The sequence below is a fragment of the Arvicola amphibius genome, chromosome 5, assembly GCF_903992535.2.
Source record: "Arvicola amphibius chromosome 5, mArvAmp1.2, whole genome shotgun sequence".
In the NCBI taxonomy this organism is placed as follows: domain Eukaryota; kingdom Metazoa; phylum Chordata; class Mammalia; order Rodentia; family Cricetidae; genus Arvicola; species Arvicola amphibius.
In genome coordinates this window covers 112047498-112059869 of record NC_052051.1, presented here as the reverse complement: position 1 = coordinate 112059869, position 12372 = coordinate 112047498, and the positions used below count along the sequence as shown (strand labels likewise).

The window sequence follows — 12372 nt, the reverse complement described above, 5'->3', positions numbered from 1 at the left end:
TGGAATATAAAGACTTTCTCATAGGAACTTGTGTCGTGTGGAGAGTGAGAAAAAAATAAGCCCAAATGTGAAAATCATATAGGAATGTTACTAGAGGTCATGATTCATTAGGTCGCCAAGAATTAGCCAGGTTGTTTCAGTAGGCATCCTTTTGTTGTTCCTTAAAGCTTTCTGTGGGGTACTCATTTATGGATGCCTCCTGCGACACTGTTTCAAGATGGACTTGAACCTGTAGGTTATCTCAATGCTTTCATTTAGGGTTCTTTTATTAGAATTTGGATATAGTACATTCTCTGAAGCAGTTTCAATATGAATTCTTTTACTAGTTTGCTCGTTTGAGTGAAGTTAACATTGAAGGCGTAAAAAAAAAAAAAAAGCTACTTTTCTTTCTCCTAGTTGATCTCATTCTTAGATTTGTTCCTAGCCATAGTTCCTAACTACTTGAAAGTGTTAAGACTCTCTTAAAAGTCTTTGGAAACTTTATTTTCTAGTTTAGAAAAGTTCAGTAAAGTTTGAAGCATGCTAAAGAGTATGTTAGACAGGATTACGCTGTCTAAATTAGCTAGGGGCTCTTCCTCTAAACAAGTAATGTAATTTATAATCTTTTCCTGCTTTGCTTAATAATTTAGCCAGGATCTGGTTGCACCTCGAACCCATGGAAATGCTAAAATCTCAGTTGTTTGTCAGGTAATCAAAAGTTTGTTGTATGTGACTCAGAACTTTCTTGCTATGTATCAGTTTCTTTTGGGAAATGGCAAGATTTCATTCTCATGGCTGAGTTAATTTTAAGTGCCCCTCCCCCCCTGAAAATTTTAATGGTTTTGTAAACCAAGCTGGCCTCCAACTCATTATGTGGCTGGCTGAAGCTGGCCTGACTTCTGATCTGCCTCTATCCCCCAGGTGCTGAGGTTATAGGACGAGCCTGGCTAATATTAAAATATTTTTAGGATGATTGTGATGAACCTTAAAGACAAATGGCAAAATAGATCCATATGTGTCAGTCTTTAGAGGTGCCCCAGTTTAACATGCATAGAATTATCTCAGAAGTAAATAGGAACTTGTGGGCAGGTTTAGGATGTGGGCCCCATTAGCTTTCTTTTAACTTCTTTGTGTGTGTGCATGGGTATTTGTAGCGGTCAAAGGACAACTTTGTGGTGTTAGTTGGTTTTCTCCTTCTACTTTAAGTCACATTCTGAGGCTGGAATGCAAGTCATCAGGGCCCCAAATTTTTTGAGTTACATTCTTACTATGTTGCCCTGGCTGGCATCGAATTTGATATATAGCCGAGGATGGCCTCTAGCTCACAGAGATGTGTGTGTCTCTGCTCGTATATGCTGTCACCATTCTCAGCCTAAACACTACTTTTTAAAATTTGCCCGAGTTATTTTGAAGTTTACTCAGTCATTATGAGGTTATCTTTTGATATATAACAAATGTAGAGTAGCTTAAAAAGAGCTACCCCAAAATGGACTCAATAGTTAAAATACATTGACAGGATGAAGTCACCACAACATGATTGACTGAGCGCTTTGTCATAGATGCTTTTTAATGTTCACAACAACAAATGTCACCAGTTGATACACAAAGCAGCTGAGGCCGAGAGCTTAGATAACTTGTTGTCTTGAATGTCAGAGTGTGAAAATGTAAGACACGCTAAGCATCAAACAAACTACAGAGGCCGGCCTCTTTGACCTATAATTCTGAGCTTGGTTTACACATGTGTAACTGCATAGTAATCCACATTCTAGTTTGTGAACCAGTATGCTGCTTTGGAAAACTGTCTTTTCCAAAATCTACAAGACTAGTCTTAAAAATTACTCTGAGTCCAGCAGGTTGTATTGTTGTGGAATTACATCTACAAAGGCCAACTACTGAAGGAGAAATTTGGTGGACTGGTTTTATAGCACATGGTGTGTGAGCCGGTTTGAAGTGTTCCTGTTTAGATGGGCTAATAGGATAAGCAGCCAGTTGTTTTCTTACATATAAACCTCCCTTAGCACTTACCCTGTATAAGTTTAGCTCTTTATGATTACTCTTAGTATATTCCCCATAGTTGCCTTATAAGGAAAAACATGTACATTACCAAAACTGGATCCAGTGCCACATGAGTTGAACCACACCTGGTTTCAAATAGGGAACTTACAGCGGTTTCTAGGCCTTTTTGTTTTTCTATTTTGAGATAAGGTCTCCTGTGTTCCTGGTTGAACTTGTACTCTTGATCTTTCTGCCTCGATCTCCCAAATGCTGCAATTATAGGAATGAGCCACCATGAACAGTTCATTACTCTAGCTGCTGGGAAAAGAAATGGCCCCGAGTTCAAGGTCAGTTGACTACAGGAGACCCTTCTGTAAACATCTTTCTCCTCTTAATAAAAGAAACATTTTCTTTTTGGAGACAAGGTTTTCTCTGTGTAGCCCTAGCTGTCCTGGAACTCTGTGTATCCTAGGTTGGCCTTGAACTCAAAGATTCACTTGGCCTCTGCCTCCCCAGTGTTGGGATTAAAGGTGTGCCACCACTGCCCAGCAGAACATTCTCAAACTAGTGAATTTCAGGTAGTTTTTGGTTTTATTCATTTCTCAATATTCTTTTTTAAATGAGGCTAAATTTGGATTTTAAAGATTTTTTAATAAGGTTTAAGCATGCGGATTAAGGGACTGTGTTACTCAGAAGAAAGTAAGACACACCCAGAAAGTAGTAAGGGCTTCTTAAAGAAGAGTGTAGGGAAGTAAGCTTTTCATATTCTTGAAGGCGTGGTTGTGACTCAGGTGATACATTGGCTAAGATCCTACTTGATGACACAGTTACAAAGCTAGTGTGTATGATTTTCAGCACTTCTCTCCAAAAAGAAAGTCTTAAGAGTGATAGCTTACAGTCATTCAGTCTTCTTTCTCCTCATCTCGTACCTCTTTCCATCCCTTCCTCCATTCCTTCTTGTTTTGCACACTCCGTGCATTTGCAAATATATATTGGGAGGAAGAGTGCTGGAGATTGAACTGAGGGTTGCAAACAAGCACTGAATGAATGTTCCAAGCCATTTTTTTTTTTTTTTTTTTTTTTTTTTGGTTTTTCGAGACAGGGTTTCTCTGCAGCTTTAGAGCCTGTCCTGGAGCTAGCTCTTGTAGACCAGGCTGGCCTCGAACTCACAGAGATCCGCCTGCCTCTGCCTCCCGAGTGCTGGGATTAAAGGCGTGCGCCACCACCGCCCGGCTGTTCCAAGCCATTTTTAAAGATACTGGTTTTGCTGCTAGTGGTTGAACTCAAGGCCTGTCCATTTCTGGCAGTTACCCTGTTACTAAGCCACAACTTGAGCTCTGAGTCTTTGGGGGTTAAGGAAGAATCTTGCTCAGTTTTTACTGCTGGCCTGTTTCAGACTTGGCAGCTATCTTCCAGGCTTTCCTGTATCTACCTAAGCCACTAGAGATTCAGGCTCTGAAAGAGCTTTCATTCTTCCCTTTGTCTTGTGTGCCATGTCCCATCTTAGATTTTAAAATGAAAAACAGGAGAAGAGTCAAGAATCTGAATATTTATGATTCAGGGAGAGGTGAATATAAAACCAGTTGCAGAGACTTGTTTGACATATGATAGGTTATATGTATTTAACTATGCATAGAAATCTTGGATTGTGCTGGGCAGTGGTAGCTCATGCCTTTAATACCAGAATTTGCAAGGCAGAGTCAGGCAGATTTCTGTAACTTCAAGGCCAGCCTGGTGTACAAAGTGAGTTCCAGGCAGCCAGGGCTGTTACACAGGGTTTCTCTGTTAGTCCTGTTATATCCATTGATATTTAGAAATATCTTACAGGAGCTAGCTCTAGTGGCACGGGAGTGATTTTAGCTACCTGGGAAGCTGAGGCAGGAAGTTGCATGTTCAAAGTCTGCCTGGATAACTGACATTCTGACTCAAAATAAAATGTAAAAAGCAGTCTTGTGATACAATTCAGTGATAGAGTACTTGCTTAGCATGTTCAGGGTGAGTCTCAAAAAATTTGGTGGAGAGTAATTGCACACAGAGGAAGGAAGGGGAGTGATGAGCGCATCCAATTAGGATGTGGTAGTCTTCCTCGGGTAGCCCTCCAAGTGTCTTAATTCAGAACTAGTCCTAAGTGCTGGAGTATTCTGTTCAGGAGTCCTATGTCCTGTGGATCTAATGAACAAACACTCTTTGAGTTTCGAGTCTTGACACACATTGCGATAGGAGATGTACTTAATCCTTCCAGGGAAGGGAGATCTCTAGACGCATTCTTCAGTAAGCAAGTGTACAGTGTTAGCATGCATTTACGGCGGAATGTAGTAAGGTATTTTTATTTTTCTATCCTTCCTGCCATACCACATAGACCAATTGGATGTACCCTTTAACAAGAGGGTTCTTTGAACTAGGGCTTGAAAGAGTACTTGCATGCTAGTTCTAGTAAGATAACTTGCTTGTAAGATACTTGTTGGAGTCTGCTTGAAGAGTGGGAAGGAAAATTTTTGCCTGCCCATTATCAGGTCTGTCCGTCCAGTTGATCATCTCCAGCAGAGATTTCTGAGTCCAGCCCATTCTCCAGGAATCTCAGAATAGAATCTTCTCCTAGGATACATTCTGTAGGTGTCTTTTCATTCTTTCGCAGCCTGCTATCTTAAGAGGGAGTGGAGGGGGGTTGGAAGGTTCGAAGCTCTTTTCCATGAGGTTATAAATTATATGGCTTCCCGCTCAGGCACCGAGAGCTCCGTGAGACTGCCTCTAATAGCAGGCTTTAACATTGCCATTTGACCTGCTTTGGACGCTTGGCTACTATCTTTACTCTTGTTGCAGCCCTTCCTACTAGGTTCACAGGACTTGGCATGTTTGGGTTCCTGGAAACTCTTTGTGGTCATTCTGATAACCTGGGACCGTTGGCCTAGACTTGGTGTCTTGAGACAAAGTTTTGCCTTGTTATTCAGACTAGACTAGTCTTGAACTCCTTACAATCCCACTGCCTCAGCCTCCCAAGTGCAGGATTATAGGCATCTAACATTGATCCTTTAAGGCTTCCTTGATTTTTGGTTTGGTTTTTGTTTTCCAAAATAGGGTTTTCTCTGTGTAGCCCTGACTGTCCTGGAACTCGATCTGTAGACCAGGCCCTTGAACTCACGGAGATCCACTTGCCTCTGCCTCCTGAGTTCTAGATTAACTTTGCTTTTATGTCTGGTGTCTTGGGTTGATAGAGAGAAAGAGGTCCCCTCTTATTTGTGTTGGCAAGGTCAGGCTAGCTATGTCTCCATCCTCCCCACCTCCATCCCTAGCAGGGTTTCTCTGTGTAGTCCTGGCTGTCCTGGAACGTGCTATGTAGACCAAGCTGTCCTCAAACTCAGAGATGCACCTGCCGCTGCCTCATGCGGGGATTAAGGGTGTGCATCAGGCTAATTTTGAGTTTGTGAGTTAAGTGATCATCAACTTTAACCTCTTGAGTAGCTGGGCCTGCAGACATGACCCTGGCTAGGACTGTGGTTTACTCTTGTCGCATTATTGTTGATCTTCTAAAATCTCCTTTAAGGGGAATGACCTTTGTCAGGGGTTTTGTCTTTTTCCCGCTGTGTCTTTTATTTGTATTTGTGGTACTGCTTGGAGATCAAATCCAGGACTTAGCTCATCCTACACAAGTATTCTACCACTGACCTGCCATGGCTCCATCCCACCATGTCTGTGACCTTCAAGTTACGATTTTATCCACACATCAAAAATTAAATCCACAAATGCTTTTTTACTGTTAATCAGTCAAGCTTATCAAACCCTTTGTAGTGAGTTAGACAGGTATTTAAGAAAAATGTATAAAATAAATTGAGAAAGTGGGGGCTCATGAGCTGGCTCAGTGGATAAAGATGCTTGAGGCTAAACATCAGGACCTAAATTCTGTTCTTGGAACTGATACACGCAGACACACACACAAAAGTAAATACATGTAATAAAAGTTGTGTGGTTTTTTTAGGGGGACCTTTTTTCTTTTTTACCTTCCAAGTTCTGTGATTTCAGGCAGTAGTCACAAGCCCAAATTATAGTCTTAAATGACATATTGGATACTATTAAAAAAGAATAAGGTAACTACTTGGACAAAAATTAGAAAGTATCTTAGCAAGGCAGGTGTTTAAAAAATGTTACTTTGAGGGGCTGGAGAGATGGTTCAGCATTTAAAAAACTGGGTTTTTCTTTTTGCCTTTTTTTTTTTTTTAAGGATTGTTACCATGCATGCTAAGTAATAAAGTAGCTGAGCCCACACTTGTAATCCCAATAGTGGGGAGACTAACCTTCAAGGCCAACCTGAGCAATGAGACCCTTTCTCAAAAGAAAAGATTACTTTGTGCTTGCCTAGTGTGTACAAGGCACTGCAAAAAAGTTGGCTTGGGCATTGGTGTTGTATTATGTGGCTGGAGACTCTTTGGCATGGTAGAATTGATGGAGGAGGGTCATCTGTCTATGTGTTACTTTCATTGGTTAAAAAAGAAACTGCCTTGGCCCTTTAATAGGACAGAAAATTAGGTAGGTGGAGTAGACAGAACAGAATTGCAGGAGAAAGAAAGCCGAGTCAGGCAAAAGTCTCAGGCAGATGCCATAGCTCTCCTCTCTGAGATGAACACAGGTTAAGATCCTTACTGGTAAGCCACCACTTCGTGGTGCTACACTGATTACTAAATATGGGTTAAAGCAAGATATGAAAATTAACCAATAAGAGGCTGAAACTAATGGGCCAAGCAGTGTTTAAAAGAATACAGTTTCCGTGTAATTATTTCGGGTAAAGCTAGGACTGGAAGCAGCCCGCCGCTCTACACAACATAGAATAAAACTGTTACAATTGGGATGTTTCATTATTTTGAGATAAGATCTCTGAAACTGGCCCTCTTGTCTCTACTTCCCAGGGTACCCCATAGCTGCTGTGGGTCATTCTTGTATTGTACAGAGGATTGAAGCAGTTAAAATCTTTTTGAATTATTGGAAATTGAACCCATGACCTTGAATGCTGGGCAAGTGTTCTTCCACTAAGCTGTATAGTCTTAGGCCCCAAAATTCTGTTGGTTGTTGTTGTTTAGATTTAATTTATTCTGATAAATAAATGAATATGTGTGTGCAGATGCATGAAGATGCCAGATTACCCTGGAGTTAAAGGCAGTTGTGAGCTGCTTGGTGTGGATTTGTGGATTGGACTCAGGTCCTCTGGAAGAGCAGCAAGTGCTCTTACTCCAGCCTTAACATGTTGTTCTTAATGAGCATCGATGGTGAGGGAAGTGTGTATTCAAAAGACAGTTAATGGGAGAGTTGTGCTTTTTTGTTTGTTTCAAGACAGGGTTTCTCTGTGTTGCTTTGAAGCCTGTCCTGGAACTCACTCAGACCAGGCTGGCTTTGAATTCACTGAGAGCTGCCTGCCTCTGCCTCCCTAGTGCTGGAATTAAAGACAGTGCTATCACCGCCTGGCTGAGAGTTGTGTTTTTCCTTTATTTCAAAACACACATTGGTCAAGAAAGGCTCGTCGTCATCCCTTTATACTTTCCTAACTAGAGCACTGATAGTGAGATCCTAACATTGATTGAGATTGCTGTCTCCTTGTAGTGCATTGTTTTGACAAAACTAGAGAAATTTTCCAACTTCTGCTACTTCCTGGTGGAATATTCCAGTATGTAGTGTTGGGATGTTCTGTTAGTAAGGGTGGCTATTACCAAGTGTGTTTTTATTTTAGAGGATAGAGTGGTCTGCTTTGGGCGATAAAATGCTAAGATGATCCTTGTAAACTACTGGAAAATGGCTGCTACATTAAATCATTCTATACCTACAAGCATCGGGAGTATATGCGGGCGGGCATGTGTGACATGCCTGCTGTCAGGACTGCTTGTGGGAGTCACTTCTTTCCTCCACCAGGTGAGCGCCAGGGATTGATGTCAGGTCATAAGACTTGACAGTAAATTACTTTAACTAAGCCATCTTTAATCTTCCCTCCCTTCTCTTTCTGTAGACAAGGTCTCAAAGTAGGCCCTAAGCAGCTGATCTTTCTGCCACCACACCTTGTTTATGTGATGCTAGAGATCAAACCCAGGAACTCCTGCATGCTACCACCAACTAAGTTACATTCCCAGCCCGATGACTAATTTTCTAGTTCTAATTTTGTGTTCTAACCAAGTTCTATCCACCCCTTTACCTGCATCGTAGATAGTGGCTTTAAGGTGATCCTCAAAATCAAATGAAAAAAAAAGTTTAGGGTTTATTATGGGTAAAATAGTGTCCTAGCCTTTATTTTATCTTTGTGGATTGGTATTTTTCCTGAAAGAATGCCTGTATGTGAGTGTTGGGGCCCCTGGAGCGGAGGTTGCATAGTGTGACTTGAGACTTGAATGCGGGGCCTCTGGAAGAGCAGCCGCTTAACCATCTCTCCAGCGCTGGTTTTTGTTTTTCAAGATAAGGTTTCTTAGCCCTCCTTTAATCCTAACCCTTGGGAGGCAGACGCAGGTGGATCTGTGTTCGAAACCAGCTTCAAACTTGCTGTGTGGACAGACCATGCTGGCCTCAAATTTAAAGAGATCTACCACACCTGGCAGGTTGATCTTTTTAGTAAGGTGGAAGCTGAGAGACAATTAGTTATTTTAAGATAGCATGTGTTCGGGGTAGGGCCTTGGACTTCCCACAGGGCAGGGTACCCCGCCCTCTCTTAGGACTGGAGCGGGAGGAGGGAACAGGAGGGAAATGGGAAGAGGGGAGGAAGTGGAAATTTTGAATGGTATTATTTATAAAGCAATACAAAAAAGATAGCACGTGTTCAAGCCAAGTGGTGGTGGCCAGCACTCGGGAGGCAGAGGCAGGCGGATCTCTGAGTTCAAGGCCAGCCTGGGATATGAGAGCTAGTTCCAGGACAGGCTCCAAAGCTATAGAGAAACCCTGTCCGGAGAAACCAAAAAAAAAAAAACCTAAGGAATGACTGACTTTATTGAGACTGGATCTCACTACATGCCCAGACTACCCCCAACTCTTAGTGTTCCAAGATTTACATAAGTAGATCTATCCACCTTGGAGTCGAAAGTGTTTAGTTGAATAAAACATCTGATGCCTGCTTATCAGAAAGTATATTGGCACCGGTGCATTGGCTCTCACCTTTAATCCCAGCACTCAAGGCAGAGGCAGACAGATCTCTGGATTTGAGGCCAGCCTGGCCTACAGAGTGAGTTCCAGGAAAGGCAGGGATATGCAGACCTCATCTTGAAAATGGCAAACAGAGGTGTTGGAGGAGACTGCTCTTTAGTTTCCTGGCCACTCAGACCCGAGTAATCATAGAAACTATTAATTACAACACTGTTTGGTCAATGGCTCAAGCATATTCCTGGCTAACTCGTACATCTTAAATTAACCCATTTCTATTAGTCTTTGTATCACCATGAGGCTGTGATCTACCAGTAAGGCTCCAGCGGGGGTCTTTCTCCTTCAGCAGCTACATGGATAGCGTCTACCTGACTCTCTCTCTCTCTATCTCTATCTTTGTTCAGAGTTCCCGCCAGGCTTAACTCTGCTAAGCCATCGGCCAGAACAGTAACCAATAAAAGCAGCACATATACAGAAGGACCTCCCACATCACAAAGGTGTTGGGGTCCAAGCTTGGTTACCTGGGTTGAATCTTCAAAACCTGTGTTAAAGTGAAAGAGAAGTGACTCCCAGAAGTTGTTTCTTTGAGCTCCCCATGTACACTGTCACAGTAACAAATAAATGAGCTGACCTCCAAACATGTTCTCACACAGAGATATATAAATGTAGCTAAGATACTGTATACAGAAGACCTTGCTTTTGTTGTCAGAGACTATTGATTCCTCAAGTATTTTACCGCCACTGTGTGGGGAAATGATTTCTACCCTCGAGAGCACCAGCCTATGGCAAGGTAGCAGGCCTCTTTGAAGTGGTTTATACCCCATGGAACCTGTGCAACAAATGTAGGATTTGGCCATTTCTTTGGTATGGTTGTTTGATGTTTTAGATGATGTTGAATCTGTTGTGCCACTGTCCTAGAAAAGTGGTTACCACTCACCAAAGTCCACTCTACCTCTGTGGACATAGCCAAGTTCAAATAATGTTCCTGTGGGGCTTTGAGAGCTCACCTCTTGTGCCTGTGGGGAGGGACTGTCAGGATCTAGTTGCCATTTAGTGATTACTTACTCTCTGCTCTTCAGGCCTTGTACTGAACACATCCTACATAATCATCATGACCTTGTGAAGTAAATAGATAGCAAGATTCGCAAGAATTTAGGTAATTCTTGGGTCAGATAGCCCAGTAACAGATTAGAGCCTAAGCCTGAATATGCATGATTCCAAACCTGTACTCAAAAGTCATAAGATACCTGTGTTTTTCTTCTGTTGGGGATGCCATCCCACACTCATTGTAGGATCAGAAGACAACTTTGGGTGTTGGCCTTGGGCCTCTTATAGTTTGTCACTGTGCACACCAGCTTTCCAGACCCTCCATTCTTTGCCTCCCATCTTGCTGTAGGATCACTGGGATTACACATAGTCCCTATATCCATCTTCTAGGGCAAGGCACATACTTTAACTACAGAGCTCTCTCCAACCCACTTTAAAGATGATCTAGGAAAAGAAGGAAGAATTGAAGTCTTATAGTGAGTCCAGTAAGGACAGTTTTGGGAAATGGTCTTTATCATGGTTTTAGCATCTTTCCCAGAAATGGTCTAGGTCTAAGTTGAACTTCGGAGCATGATAATAACTTGGGTCATCTACATCCTGGGAGGTACCCAATTGAATGTTGAGCTGAAAGAGTCTTAAACTATGCTCAGCCTCAGCTTGGGTTTTAGGGAGCAAATCTCTAGGCTGTTCTGGTCCAGTCCTGAAATGTTGTATTAGGCATGGTGACCCGTCTGATAAAACAACTGGTGAGTGTAGGTGTTCTTCCGGTCAAAGCTGTATTATTTGGTGATTGTATAAGTAGGGTAGCTCGGTGTGTCTGTACCACTAAAGCAGAATACCGCAGGTGCTGCTGGGCACTGGCCAAGGAGTATGTCTGGTAAGCACCCCAAGATTTATTTGACTGCTACATCCTTCAGGAAAAACACCAATTTTCATATAGCAGAAAGATCGTACACACAAACATGTCTTTGCTGTTTTGTTTTTCTTTTTGAAATCTTGTTTGTATATGCATTTGGTTTCTGTGTGTCTGTGTCTCTTTGTGTGTGTGCCCATGTGCATGCATGTGCCACTGTGTATGTGGAGGTCAGAGGGTAACTTTGTGGAGTGTCCTTGCACCTATGCATGGTTTCTTCAGAGAATCACTGCTGCCCATGGGCAGGCTGAAATTGTTTCATTTTGAGACAGAATATCGAATGTCGGTCAGGAGACAACTTCAGGTGTGTTGGTCCGACCTTATTGGTGACAGGGTTTCTTTGTTGTTTCACTTCCTGTCAAGTAGCTGGCCTTTGGGTTGTGGGGATTCTCCAGTCTCTGCTTTCCATCTTGAGATAGGAGTGTTGTTATTGTTGTTTGTTTTTCTTTTGACATCTTCCCCACTCACTGGCTAACCAGAAAGCCCTAGGGATCTCCCTCTCTCTGCCTCCTTAGTTACAGGTTGTTTGAGGCTTACATTGCCATGTCTAGCTTGTTATGTGAGTGCTGGGGTTCTAGTTCAGATCCTCATGCTTCCAGAGACCGAGCTCTTCTCTGACTGGAGCATCTCCCCAGCCCTTACACTGCCTACGTACGTTTGTTTGTTTGTTTGTTTGTTTGTTTGTGGGGCATGGTCTTGCCACGTAGCCACAGCTGTTTTGGGCTCTTTGTGTACCACCCCTCCAAGTGCTGGGATTATAAATGTGTAGTCATTGCCCCTTTTTTTCCCCTCTTAACGTGTGTAGATGTTTGAGCACCGCGTGCATACCAGGTGCCTTCAGAGTCCAGAAAGGGGGCATTAGATCCCCTATAACTGACTTCTTATGTGAGTCACTATGTAAATAATTGGAATGGGACTTCTGGAAGAGCAACTATTACTCCTAACTGCCAAATCATCTCTCCAGTACTCTCACTGGCTGTTTTTAATTAGGGTCTTTTGATTTTGGAAAGGAGATATAGACAGCGTAGAAGGTGAAGAAACATTAGAATTAGAGAAGGCAAACAGTGTGGTGTGGCACACACCCTTAATCCTAGCACTTGGGAGGCTGGGCAGGCAGAGCTGGGTTCAAGCCCAGCCTGGTCTACATAGTAAGCACCAGGCCAGCCAAGGATACATGGTGAGACCCTGTCTCAGAGATGAGGAGGTAGTGGGGATGAGAATATGCTGTAGCTTGGTCTTTATAGCTAGCAGCTTCTCAAGTGAGAATCTTTTCTTTTTCTAGTGTCTGGAGATCTAACTCTAGGCCTGCAGATGCCAACCAAGTACTTTCATCATTG

At 42.6% G+C, this 12372-nt stretch overlaps 1 protein-coding gene across 1 annotated transcript in view; it reads left to right on the top strand.

The window, feature by feature from the left end:
• The window catches only part of Etf1 (eukaryotic translation termination factor 1), a 32994-nt gene that overhangs the window by 1884 nt on the left and 18738 nt on the right, over positions 1-12372 (top strand). The window lies entirely within an intron of this gene.